Raw genomic sequence first — 13,943 nt, 5'->3', positions numbered from 1 at the left:
CATTTCTTTGGACTTTGGAAGGAAATGGGAGCACCCAGACGGAATCACACATACCCAAAGGTGCGAATCGAACCCTCGACCCTGGAGGTGTAACGCCACGTTGCTAACCACTAGATCATTATGCCGTCTCTTGCCTAACTCGTTCACTTGTTTACCTGGAACTAATGAAGTTACAGAAAATTAAGAAAAACATTCAAACCAATCAGATCATTGTGCTGAAGAGTTGGCAAAAGTCCAAATCTAAATAAAGGAATCTATACAAATAAAAGAAAGATTTTGCCTGTACATTGGTCAGAATTCGCTCTTTCAATGATATCTTTACGTTTCATACATTGGAAGACCCGAAACCAGTTTTAGAACATTTTTGCTGTCTGTATGTTTGTATGTCTGTATGACTGTCCAACCAGATTTTGACATAGCTTCATAACTTCATAGCACAAAACTGAACAGAATTTAATGTACCTTTGTCACTCGTTCAGTATTTGCTTGACGTTAAACCTGTACCATAAACTAAATCAAAATGTTGAGTAGGAAAGTAATCAGTAGTAATGTGCCAGATTACATCATAGTATGTAGTGCTTTTTTGCCGAATTCAGTGCTACCCCAGCAGACGGTTACATGCCTTGCGAATTTTCACTTTAAGAGCTAAATAAAAAAAATGAAAAAACTCGGCATACGAAGCACTTTCGGCATACGAAAGTGAGCCGCGTATTTCTGGTACTTCTGGGAGTCGACTAAAACTTGTTTGCGTCATTTTGAAGCCACGTCATCAAGAAGAAACAGGAGCTGCTTTCAGTTTCTTTTTTAAAGCAGCCAGTGCCAAGAGCAATCATAAATTGAGGTTAAGTGAGGTTTAAGGTCTATTTATTTTACATTGTATTACATGCCTTTTCTGAATGTTTTGACAGTTTTTATATGCAAAAATACAGTATAATGTGTTATAGTGTAATTATAGGAAGTATATATAGTGGAAATTGGTAATATTGGTAATATTTTGGGTGGCTGGAACGGATTATCTGAATTGACATTATTTCCTATGAGAAAATGTGTTTCGTGACTCGAAATTTCGGAACAGATTAAGTGAAGAAGGTACCACTGTATACTGTGGGCGGGGCTATACACATCACTTAACAGAGCCAATCAATGGGATGGTATGCATAAAACACAAATAGCCGCTAATGTCACCAAAATCCTCAACACACACACACATATGACAGCGCTACACAGCTTGGCTTACTCCAAAATTTTTTTTTAATGTACGTACACTATGAAAACTGAACCTTGAGGCATAAATGAAAATAAAATGTTAAGTGAAAAGGAAGTTAGGAGCAGCTAATACAGCATGTTGCATAAATCTAGAACAAAATGAAGGAATTTGTGTTATGGGATATTTTGACCGTCAATGCAGTACATTACCAGAAATTTAGGCTTGAGGTGGTTGCCACAGTTAATGGTATCATAGCATGTCTGAACCCAGGGTCATATAATTTTTTTATTTTTAGTGTTTTTTTTTTATTTTTTTTAAAAGAGTACACTTTAACCTTTTCAAAACAACTTCAGAAACAGAAGCATGCTGGCAAATCAATGAGTCATGCTTTCTTCTAATAGTGAAAGAAAAACACAAAATAGACATGCTTCCATTTTTTTTTTTTGAAATAACTGTCTTAAATAAATGTTATTCTAAAAAACAATTTCTGCAATCAGTAGGGGTTAATGTAATTATAATATCTGTATTATGTAATAATACAACACATCGTAATGCTCTGGTTTGATAAGAGCCTAAGAGATTCGATACTATAGACCATATAATAAAAAAAGGCTGTTTGCCATAAAACGCATATTATGAAGTAAAAAACATTTAAACTTAATTAGGCCTGCACTTCTCTCCTCTCAAAAAATAACTTCCCCCATATCTCGGATCAAATCAGACTGCTGCTGACGCACATCTTCTATAATTTTACATTCCCTGTCTCTAATCGTAGTGCTGCAGTCATATTCAACACTATATTTTTTATACTTTTTAATATTTTCATACATTCACAGTTTAGACTCTCATTTTGTAAATCATGTTTCTGTGCAATTATTTTACTTATTTATTTATTTTTCTGTACTATTTTAATTCCATTTTATCTCAGGACTCCCAGATGAAATTTTTTATTGCAAATTTGTTTCAGTGTATTTTCTAACATAAATTTCTCATTTGTAGTGTAATTCTGTTTTTTGTATTTTTTCTGTTTTTAGGTCATAGACGGTCACATAAGCATTTCAACTGCATGTCAGACTTGTGTCGTTATGTAATTGACTAATAAAATTTAAATTTGTATTACATGAGGATTCTTCTATGCAAGTTGCTTACATAAGCCAAACGTATTAAATTGAGAAAAACAGTAATGCCTTAAACCGTTCCCTCGAGGGTTTAAGAGTATGAGAGCACTTCTCAGTAAGGTACCATGCTGATGGACCAAAACATCCCAGTGTGACGAATGTGTGCACTAATTCCACAAATCTGCTGCATTCAGGAAGCCTCTCCTCAGCGATCCAGGGTAAGAAAAAGTCAGCACACAGGGCTACGATTTAGCCACACGAATGTACAGACAGCAAATAGACACTCAGGTGAACATGTATGCACCTAAATTTATTAAATTATTGAACAAGAAAAGATGTTAATACATTTTAAATAATTTGTTGACTTTCTGGTAGTGGCTTTAAGAGCGACAGCCGGTCTAGGTGTAAAATGAGTGGGTTGTTCTTAACAGGTCCTCAAACAGCACAAACATGTCAAAAACTCTGTGTCTCTACTGATGACCGTTCTATAATACAAGAAGGGCGATTTTGCGATTGCTATTTAATCGTCTCTGCGATAGTCAACACTGACCAACAATCTGGCCTCTTTCAAAATCAGACACTTCTTTGGAATTGTCATTATTAAAGGGTCTTTAATAATGACATAATTCTTCCTATTGCGATCTCAGGGAGTTTTTTCCTTGCCACTGTCGCCGACATTTTTCTTACACATACCGTACACATTTTTTTTGTGAAGCTACTTTAAGACAATGACCATTGTTAAATGCACTATACAAATTGAATTTAATTGACTTAAATTGGATCGGTTATATTCTAATACGAAAAAACATACACGGTACTGTACAAAAGTCTTGAGCCACACCTCTTTTCCTCATATTTCACTTACAAAGAGCCAGACCCTTTATATATTAATGTAGTCCTGAGGAATTGATCTCCAGGCTTTCTGAAAGACTTTTCTGCCTGTCATTTTTTTAGTCCGGTTCCTGTACCTGACCAGTTTCAGGGGAATGTTTTTTGTTTGTTAAGCTACACAGTGACTGATGAATCATTTAAGCATAAAACCATCTAACATAAAGCATGAACCAGTGAGAAACAGGTGCAGATGATGACAGATGATCAGGCCGGTGTATACTAGTACTAGAATATTAGTATACTAGTGATTCTGAATGCTGGGTGGGTGGAACAGGTGAGAGGAGAAATGAGGTTGCTGCTGAGGTTGTTACTGACCATTTTTAATTGTATCTTTAGGCACTTTGCAGCCTGCCGCAGCCTGTTGCTGTTCACATTTCTTCAGACATTAAACAGAATTTAAACAGGACTGTAGTAGTTATAATAATGGCAGCAATTTTTGTGCACCATTTTACCATAATACAATGATTGTGTAGTTACTTCTTGCATGTCTGTGCTTCAGCCCTGTGCTTCAGACACACCATTAAAATCAAAGACACATTTAACGCTAATGCACAGTTGCACACATTCAGTTTAAGTTTTTTTTTCCCCAGAAAAATACAGGATGTACATCAGTTTTATTTAAGTTAGATCGTATTAACATTTAACATAAATCATCCTGGTCTTTGTTCCTTTCTACACCATTAGCTACTCAGCATGTCTCTCCACACACTTCCGATACAAAATCAAACTTGAAATAATGCCAAATAAACTTTTTTTTTCAATTTAAAAAAGTTTTCTTTTAAAACACACACAAAAAAAACAATCCTCAACCGTGTAAATGTTGTAAATAATACATTTTTCCTCAACAAGTCAATAGGATTAAATATCTTTACCCTGACTGTTAAAAAATCTTCTTAAGAAGACACAGTGGACAATTGTGGAGATTTTTCCCCCCCACAGCCGTTTTATACATTCAAAATACTTGTTTTTCAATGTTTTTGCAATTTGTAATATTTAGATAAAGTAACATTTTAATTATTTTATGTACAAATGGATCATTTTGTTGGTTTCCAATTTGCAACTTTTATTTCATTATGCTAAGAGCATGAACAGATCACATGCTTGCACGTTATTAGGTTTTAGTCCATGTACTCTTTGGCTTAATTTTTTTTTTTTATGATGTTGATATATATTGTGTTTTGTCACAGCTGTATGATTTAGTTATGAATGTTTTCCCCTTAACAGCAGAATCTGTTTTGATTTAAACAAAATTCTTAGACTGACCCGAGTACGCATGTGTCTCTGCGTTTGTATGTATGTGTGTGTGAGTGAGTGAGTGAGTGACCCTGCTCTCTCATACCGATGCAGGCCCCAGACCCACAGGTCACACCTGTTCTACCTTAAAGGGTTTGTGGGGTAGTACGATGGGGGGTTCAGAAAAAGTTCAAAAACACTGGTGTCATGTAGCAATCCCCTTACATGACCAACTCTATGTTCGCCACAACACGACATCCACACTTATTTTGACTAACCACCTCCAATTTGCACAAACAAAAACAATCCAGCCAACAGTTACTGAAAAGATAATGCTCACCTCAACTAGATAAATCAGACATCGTAACTTGCCATTTCCAACCACACAAAAAAGTATTGGAAGTCCTACACACAATCTCAGGATAGTCTCCTCAACTCCAAGTTCGTCAATTGCCGGCAAAACGACATGGCTTGTCACATCATGAACAGTAAACCAAGAAGCACTTTTATACTGGTTTTATACAAGTATTTTATACTGTACATCCAGGCATACTTGTTTGTTTAATTTACAACGCTGACTCAGAAACATTTGGTCAAAAAAACTATGTTGATTCAAGTTCCTATTTCTGACATCTCACATCTGAGAGAACTGGAATGCAATTCCTGAGAAATGTTATCGCTTCCAGACTTGCATTCCTCATTCTCATATCTACTCACCTTTTCTAGTAATTTGACTGTAGCTACTAAAGAACTCTTACCAGTCCCTGAAAATATTCTGTATCACTCCTAGATCCTAACTGGACTCTAAATGTAATGTTAGACAAATATCTAATCATAGATTTTGTAATTGGATCACATGCTGATAGTTGACAGTACATTGATAATATACCAACAAACATTTATGAAAAATATAACAGTTCTTAATTCTTGTACGTATTCCTCCGAGCATTTAAAACGAGGTCATGTAAATAAAAACCCTAACATACAGAAACATCTGTCTGAGAGCGTATGTAGGCAACATGACAGTGAGTTCTGACAGTTCTGTCTGTGAGACGTGGTAATAACGGTAATAGTTATCCGACCTGTCATAACACATCCACCCACATCACAATGCAGCACTTCACACATCATAGTGTTTGCTTGCTTGCTAGATATTAAAAATGGTTTGCTGCCCCCCCCCCAAAAAAAAAAGTTTGCAGGCGTATATAAATCTTCTGAAATCCCTTCAAAATTCATTACTTTGTGGAGTAAAAACATAACCACTAAATATCAATCATGTGTCATAAGCGGAACAGCTACTCAGAAATGATCAAAGCACAGACAAATGCAATCAAAAGTAAGCTATTATAGCCTATAATAATGCAGACAGTCTGATGAGATGGCATCAGTGTGTGCGATATGATAAAACTGACAGGAAACTAGGAACTGGTACAGATCAGTACTGTTCGTCTGTAATAACTTCATTTTCTATTATATTCCCTTACTGTAATTGCTTTCAATTCGCCTTGAGAAGTGAATTTAAAAATGTTATTCAAATTTATCATTCTGTAAAACTAGTTTACAGACACCTGATTATAACAGTCATATACGCTTGTTAAACTTCCTTGTTTTTATGATTTTGGAGCATGGCTGTGGGAATCTGGCAATGGTGCCAGGAGGGGTTGCAGTTGGGGGTTTTAGTTCATCCCCAAGGTGTTCAGTAAGACTGAGGTCAGGTTTCTGCAGTGTGCCTTCACTCCTAACTTGAACACATCATATTTTGATAGAGCTTGCTTTGGGCACAGGGGCATTTCCGCACTGGAACAGGATTGTTTGTGTCTCTTATTTCAGTTACAGAATATAAGGGGATTCTATGCAATTGTGTCTACACAACCACAACTGAAACTAGACTGCACACTGATGTTCGGGGCTAATAACAGACATATTTCTGGGATGGTCTGGGTATTTGGTATACTTTGGTATTTTATTATTTTAGACAGAATAAATGTGTTTGCAATACCGAAGAGCACATTTGAATGAGTCGGCTTATGTTTATGGTTTTTTTGGCGGGTAGTCTGGGCAACATGCAAAGTGGTTGTGCATGTGACCCAAAAACTGATTAAAAGAAAAGTACATTTTGTTATAATAAAAATGTGCATAAATATGAGTTAAATACAAATGTGAAGCGGCATAGCTTAACACAACAAGTGTAATGATACTATGTTGTACTATATAGCCTTGGACTGAATATTTAGTTGATTCAGGATCACTTTCAGTTTAGGTTAAACCTTTGTTAGGCCTAGATGAATAATACAAATATGGCACCAGCAATAAAATCCTAACACGTACAACTCATACACTGTGTATTATACACGCGCGCGCGCGCGCACACACACACACACATAAATATATCCTCTTATTTACCTAGGTTACTGCTTTATGAATTAAAAAAATCTAAGTTCTTAGTAAATCAATTATTTTAATTCAAGGATCAATCAATCAAGTGCTCTCTCTCTCTCTGTCTGTCTAACTGAAATATATCATGTTAAGTTTTAATCGCTAAATCACAGCAAATGTTAGTTCAGCTACTTAGAGGTTTCAGAGAGACAATAGTTTGTGTTTTTAAGTCTGTAAGAGGCGACTTCTCGGTGCCGTTCAAAGAAAACACACTTGAGCTCTCAGCAGCACTGGCGGCGTCTTAAGTTTGAGCACAGCTGCCCCGAAGGAACGAAAATTGTCCAACGCTCGCGCGCAAGCACGCGCACACAGAGACACGCGCGCGCGCACACACACACGATTTTAGACAAGAGCGCACGCGTTACTCATAGATACAATGTAACATTCACACCGAGCAATGGGCTTACGCGCTAACTGAAACTCCGGCAGAGAAGCGATGATTTTAGATCTCTCTCTCGTTCTGTCTCTCTGTCTGTCTCACTTTCTCCCTCTTTCTCTAACTTGGTCGAGGACAGAACTTTCCGTTTCTTACCCTTTAGACGCTGCGTCTCCTCTTTCCTCGCCACTGCGTGCTCATGTAATTCATCTTCCCGGTATCGCAGAGCCGATGTGTTAAAACGCCACTTCTTCACTATATTTTGTGGCTTCAACTGCGGTCACGCGTTGGTTCTCTCTCTCCCTCCCTCGCGCGCGTGCACGCACACACACACACACTCGGCGCCGTGATTCGGCCACAGCAGCACTGTGTACTCCACAGCCACGGGCGCGCGCCTACGTAGCATAAGCGGGGCGGGCTGACGGTGGAATGTCGGGAACGCGCATTATTTTCCTCGAGAGGTTTATACATATAGCATACATGGTGAGCATGAAGTCTTTCCCTGATTTTAGGCAAACCCTATGCCAGCTAAAACATATGGCTAAATGCAAATTATATCTTGGAAACAAAGATTGTTTTATGTTATTCCTGAATGTGCTCATGTTCTCTATCTAGCATACTTTACGAGGTATGATTGTACAAAATCAGGGAAGTACTATAGACACACCCTGTATATACTGTAAATATTCACCACTTGATGCAAATTACACTTAACATTTGCCTAAATATGCCCTGCTCCAATAACTGCAAGTAACGCCTTCCCTGGCTTGGACTGCAGCTTCTCTCAGTTGTCGTCTGTGTTTCAGTCTCCTCTTCAGAAAGTGAAATGCATGCTGGGTTTGGCAATTGACTTGGCCAGTTTAAAACCGTTCCCTGATGAAGTCTTTTGTTGTGTTGGCAGTGTGTTTTGGGCCATCATCAACAACGATTAGTAAGCCAATCCCAGGAGCAGAAACACAAGCCCAAGCCTTGACAATACCTCTACAATGCTGATGGATCACTAGCAAATCTTTTCTTTCTCCACACTTTGGAATTTCCATCACTTCGGCAGAGGTTAATCTTTATCCCAGGACTTTTGATGGGCATCTCTGTATCTCTTTGCCGATCCCATGATGAGTGGGTTTGTATCTTGTGGTTTGGCCGCTATATTTTTGCTCAAGTCTTCCTTGCATGATGGATTATGAGCCGATCAACCCTGCCCAGTGGTGGCTCTTGGTGATGTCCCTGACAGTTGCTCTTCTTCACAGCGTTTCCTTGGCTGATCAGATTAATATCTGGTTAGTAGTACTTTAGTGGTTTCTTTCTTTTTTAGGACGCTACATATTGTGGTTATTAGCTAAATCCAAAATTTGTACAATCACCTATAATCTAATTGTCCTGCACAGAGCATTGACCTCCACCCCACTGAATAACTTTAGGATTAACGGGAAGACTGACTGTACCCAGGCCTCCTTGTCTGACCTAACCAACTCTCCATTGGCTGAATAAACACAAATGCTCAAAGTCAAACTCAAATTTTTTCCAGAAAATCCTTTTTTCCAAACCATGGATTTTATTAATAGTGTCTGGAATGGGATGTTTAAAAGCACGTATTTGGTCAGTTTTATCATGTTAGTTTCCCAGAATGGCAGGTTTACCAGTTAGCCTAAAAACAAAAGTAAAACAAAAAGTAGACAACGGTTGAAGAAAGACCATTTATAATTATGCCAAAATTAATGGTTTTAAATATGCACTATTTTAAAGCGAACACTTTCCACAAGATTAATGTGCAGTAAATAATATAACACTGTCTTACATTTCAAGTCTCTTACACGCACACGCGTAAAGCAAATGCAAGTGTCATTAGAGAGGTTCCTTGTGAGGCAATATTTAGTTTAACTTTTGTACATAAAATAAATCTTTTCTCTGTTGAATATACAATATAGTACATTTTGAATCCTGTATATTCAGCCACTTTATTTTACACTTCCGGTTAAACTAAATGTATATCCATTTATCATAGCTCTATTATAAATGTGTGTGTTTTCATTTATAAACTTCATTTATGTGAGCATAGGAATTGCATTCTGCTGTTATGGAACTAATACCTTTAGGAATAAAAAAAGGTCATGAAAAAAACTCACAATCAGAAGAGTTCCATTCCAGCAGTGTTTTTTACATTTTTTTTCCTTCTGAATTTTCTTACTTATTAATTCATGGACAATTCACACCTGTCACTTTCCCATTAAGGCAAGTACCAACCAGTGAGGGTGAAAACTATCACATGCTTCCTCTGAGACACGGAAGACAGCCTAATGCCCCATATGCAACGTTTAAAAGCAGCATAACACACTTGGAGGAAAGTGCTAACTGCCCCTTCTGCTTCCATGAGCTCACAGATGCTATTGCCGAGGCTAGTGCCACTGTGATTGATATGAGAGTGTGGGAATGCTATTTTAAGTCTAATTTAAAAGTAGGACACAATTGTACAAACATCAAGTACCGACTGCCGAAATATCAACTGCAGATTATGTGTGATAGCCATGTAATTGTAATTATATTTCTTGAAATTAGTTCTATGCTTTATTGTTTGGTTAAGACTTTGCTGGTTTATCTGTTTAATATCTGCTTTAAACTGCTGGTATTTTAGCATCCCTGTATCCTACATCTAATAATGCCGTAAACTGTTCTGTTTCTTCTTATCTGCTGGTCAGGTTGTGATTAATGTCACTATCTGGATGGAATCCACATGCATTGACATCTGTGCTCAAGCTGACTGGTTGGGTGGCTGCAGGTGGAGCTGAATAAGATATTGGAAATGGGCTTAGGGCGGGCCAAGCCAATCTTGACTTGACATAATAGATGGGCACTTTTAGTAACTCAGGCCAAGGACTGATTTTGAGTAAAGCCCTGTTTCTGGCTCACTATTTTTACTAATTAATTGAGTTTTATTTTAAATAAAATTAATAATTTTGAATAAAAAAAATAAATAAATGTGACATATATATATATATATATTATATATATATATATATATATATATATATATACACACACAGTGAGGTCAATACGTATTTGATCACCCTGTGATTTTGCAAGTTCTCTTACTTAGAAATCATGGAGGGGTCTACAATTTTTTCGGAAATCACATTTTTACCAGATTTCTGACCCTGGTATTCACCAGATTTCTGACCCCAAAGAACTGTCATTTTGCTTTTAAATAGTCCATATGCTTCTTACGGAGCCTCTCCTTGGTTTTCCTGGCTGTGTGCTTTGGATCATTGTCATGTTGGAAGACCCAGACCCATCTTTAATTCTCTGACTGAGGGAAGGAGGTTTTTGCCCAATATGTCACAAAACATGGCCCCGTTCATCCTCTCCTTAATACAGTGCAGTCGTCCTGTCCCCTCTGCATAAAAACACTCCCCATGCTTCACTGTAGGTATGGTATTATTGGGATGATACTCAACATTGTTCTTCCTCCAAACACGGCGAATGGAGTTAAGACCAAAAAGTTTTAGTTTGATCTCATCTGACCACAGGACTTTCTCCCATGACTCCTCTGGATCATCCAGATGGTCCTTGGCAAACTTTAGGCCTGAACATGGGCTGACTTAAGCAGGGGAACCTTCCGTGCGATGCAAGATTGTAAACCATGACGTCTTAGTGTATTACTTATAGTAGCCTTAGAAACGATGGTCCCAGCTCTCTTCATGGCATTGACCAGCTCCTCCCATGTAGTTCTGGGCTGATTCTTCACCATTCTTAGCATCTTTGATACCCCATGTATCTACTTAGACCTTGGCTGATTGTGGGGTGCACAGGTGTCTTTATGACATCTAACGACCTCAAACAAGAATCATGCGCAGAGTGTAGCTGAACTATTTAAAAGCAAAATACCAGGTCTTTGAGGGCCAGAAATCTGACAGATAAGCAAGTGATCAAATACTTAACGACACAGTAATTCACAAATAAATTGTTAAAAAATCATACAATGTGATTTCCGGATTTTTCTTTTTAGATTCTGTTTCTCACAGTGGAAATGCACCCATGCTGAAAATTGTAGACCCCTCCATGACTTGCAAAACCACAGGGTGATCAAATACTTATTGACCTCACTGTATATATTCATACACAACGATTAGCCACAACATTAAAACCAGCTAGGTTTTGGTGAGTTCTCCTTGTGCCAATGGAGCAGCTCTGAACTCTCGGGACATGGCTCTGGAGAGCATTTGAGGTGTGCTGTGGTGTCTGGTACTGGGACGTTGGCTGCGGATCAACTGGGTGCTGTGAGTTGTGAGATGTACAGTTAAGCCTTTGATTCCCGCAGGCGTGGGTGAGCATTTGGTACCTACTGTATGATCCTGTTACCAGTTTTTTCATGTAGTTTTACAGTTTGTGTTTTATGTTGTTCATTTCACCTTGTGTATACATTGCCTGGCCAAAAAAAAGTCACAGACTCTGACATTTCATTCAGTCACATTAAGCTTTGATTATAGCAAACAATGTGGTGGCCAGTTTGTGTGAAAATAATTCCTCATGTTATCAGACCTATTCATTCACAATCTGGGAATATGCCTGTGCTATCAGGGAATTTTTTTATTTTATTTCCTAGACTAGGAAGATTTCAAGATCCTAGACTTGACTAACTGAAGCAACTCCAGATACAGTGTATAGTGGCCACTAAGGATGCTGGGTGCATCACTTCATGCACTTCCCTTTGTACCCTGATGCAACCATCACTCTGGAATAGTTGTCAATCAGACAACTTTGGCTTTTTCCATTGCTCCAGTCAAATTTTTATGCTCCCTAGCCAATTTGAGCCTTTTTCTTAAATTAGTATAACTAAAAAGTGGTTTTCTCATGGCCATGCAGCTGTTTAGTCCCAATCCTGTGAGTTCTCATCACAGAAATGTGTGTGTACAGAAATGCTCTTACTCACACTACTAATCACACTACTAATTTTTTGGTAAACTGCGGACAATATTTATCCTAAATTTAAAATATAACTATTATTATAAGAGCGTATATTTAAAGGAAATGACATCACATCTAAATAACCCAAGCAGAGCTTTAATAGAACAAAATGGAAATAATTCATAAACAAATTGTATTAATGCTTTGGCTAAATAACCTTAGGAAATCAGTATTTGGTGGAATAACCATGATTTGCAATTACAGCTTTCATGTGTTTTGGCATGCTCTCCACCAGTTTCTCACATTGCTGTTGAGTAACTTTATACCATGCTTTTTGCAAAAAGCAAACAGCTGGTCTTTTATTATGATTTTCTTCAGAGCTGTATATGTTATAAACATACATGCTGCCTGTTCAAAAAAGTTGGCTACATATCACCTTGTTTATTCTGATTGAACATTGTTTTGGATCTGGCTGGATCTGGTCAGACTATTCCGATTAAGGAGGTTAAATGATGCATCGCTATTGAGGATTTATTGGTCCACAGTATGTCAGTCTCACTCTCATATTCATGAATTCACTGCCCTGGTTGTTTTATATGGAAGCTAAAGAAATACACAGAATGCGATGAACAACATAACATTCCATTAGAAATCTCTCTATTTCATTTTGACACATGGGGGATAAATACTCGCAACTCTTGTAGAATGCCATGATATTACTTTTCATAAGGCCATGATTCAGTTTTACTCATAAATAAACAGGAACATTTCAAGATGTATTTACTTAACTTCTAAAAGTTTTAAGATTGCTGTTCTTAAGTTCTCTCTCTTTTTTTTTTAACAATGCTTATATCTAAATCTACAAAAACTAAATCCTTAAAAATATTAAATCTATATTGCGCAGAAGGCCAGGTATATTGTTATAGATGTCTCAGGGAACTTTACCTGGCTTAATGTTAATCATCTTTTTGCACCAGTAACAATGTCTGAATGATGAAATAGAAGTGTTTACTTCAGTGGTTAGTAAGCTTAGGGATCTACCAGACAATCCTATGGGTCAGCCTCAAGCTCGCCTTAAACTCAAACTCTTTAAGTTCATTAAACCTATAAAAATAAAACAAGGGATGGCTATATCACCTTACTTTTAGTCTGTTAGGTTTTAATCCAGTTCTTTGTGAGTCAGTGAGTAGCCCATGAGTGTGTCCAACATTCAGTCTCCTATGTATACACTCAGGATGAGGGGCCAGTAGGGCACATGAACTCTGACTCACACATCCTCCCTATCCACCCACAATGCCACTACTCCACCTTTCCAGTCTTGCTTCATGACCCTGGAAACACTCACACCCTCCAACTCTTCCATCTCCCTTTGCTTTCTTTGAAGGTCAGGGACAGGATAACTGCACGTTATATGCTTTTTCATTTATTTCAATTTCAAAATACCTCCTGAGGGCAAGATGCCGTTTAGAAGACAGAACGGCATAAACAGACACTAAGACAAAAATAATATTGTATTAAAAAGAATCATTGAGAGAAAAATCATATAGAAAAATGTTTAGCTTCCTAACTATATCTTTAAAAATTGCTCATAAGCCACCATTCTCAATTTATTTTTAATTGTGATTGTTAGTTCAGATACCTTGAAAGTCGCCTCCACTAGGCATCCAGGTTAGTCAGATCTGCTATTGCTCCTGCTTTGATTTGTCTGCTCCATTCGATTTGTAGCACTCAGCTCAGCTCATAATCACTGCATGGCATGAATCAGAATAATATCCTCAAGACC

The 13,943-nt window shown here is 37.6% G+C and overlaps 1 protein-coding gene and 1 long non-coding RNA gene across 3 annotated transcripts in view; one reads left to right on the top strand and one right to left on the bottom strand.

Annotated features, from left to right (window-relative positions):
- The window catches only part of peak1 (pseudopodium-enriched atypical kinase 1), a 77,854-nt gene extending 70,289 nt beyond the window's left edge, over positions 1 to 7,565 (bottom strand). For both annotated transcript variants that reach the window (XM_053478759.1, XM_053478774.1), the window contains exon 1: positions 7,418 to 7,565. The gene's annotated coding sequence lies outside the window, so the exon portion shown is untranslated. The remainder of the gene's footprint in view (positions 1 to 7,417) is intronic.
- Positions 7,566 to 7,576: 11 nt separating this feature from the next.
- On the top strand, positions 7,577 to 9,942 carry LOC128507709 (uncharacterized). Its single transcript, XR_008355832.1, has 2 exons — positions 7,577 to 7,744; positions 9,491 to 9,942. It is a non-coding gene; the product is annotated as an uncharacterized LOC128507709 (long non-coding RNA).
- The last annotated feature ends 4,001 nt before the right edge of the window (positions 9,943 to 13,943 follow it).

The sequence above is a fragment of the Clarias gariepinus genome, chromosome 2 (assembly GCF_024256425.1).
Source record: "Clarias gariepinus isolate MV-2021 ecotype Netherlands chromosome 2, CGAR_prim_01v2, whole genome shotgun sequence".
Classification (NCBI taxonomy): Eukaryota; Metazoa; Chordata; class Actinopteri; order Siluriformes; family Clariidae; genus Clarias; species Clarias gariepinus.
Note: the sequence above shows the minus strand (reverse complement) of the source record. Positions and strands in the feature narration are given on the sequence as shown.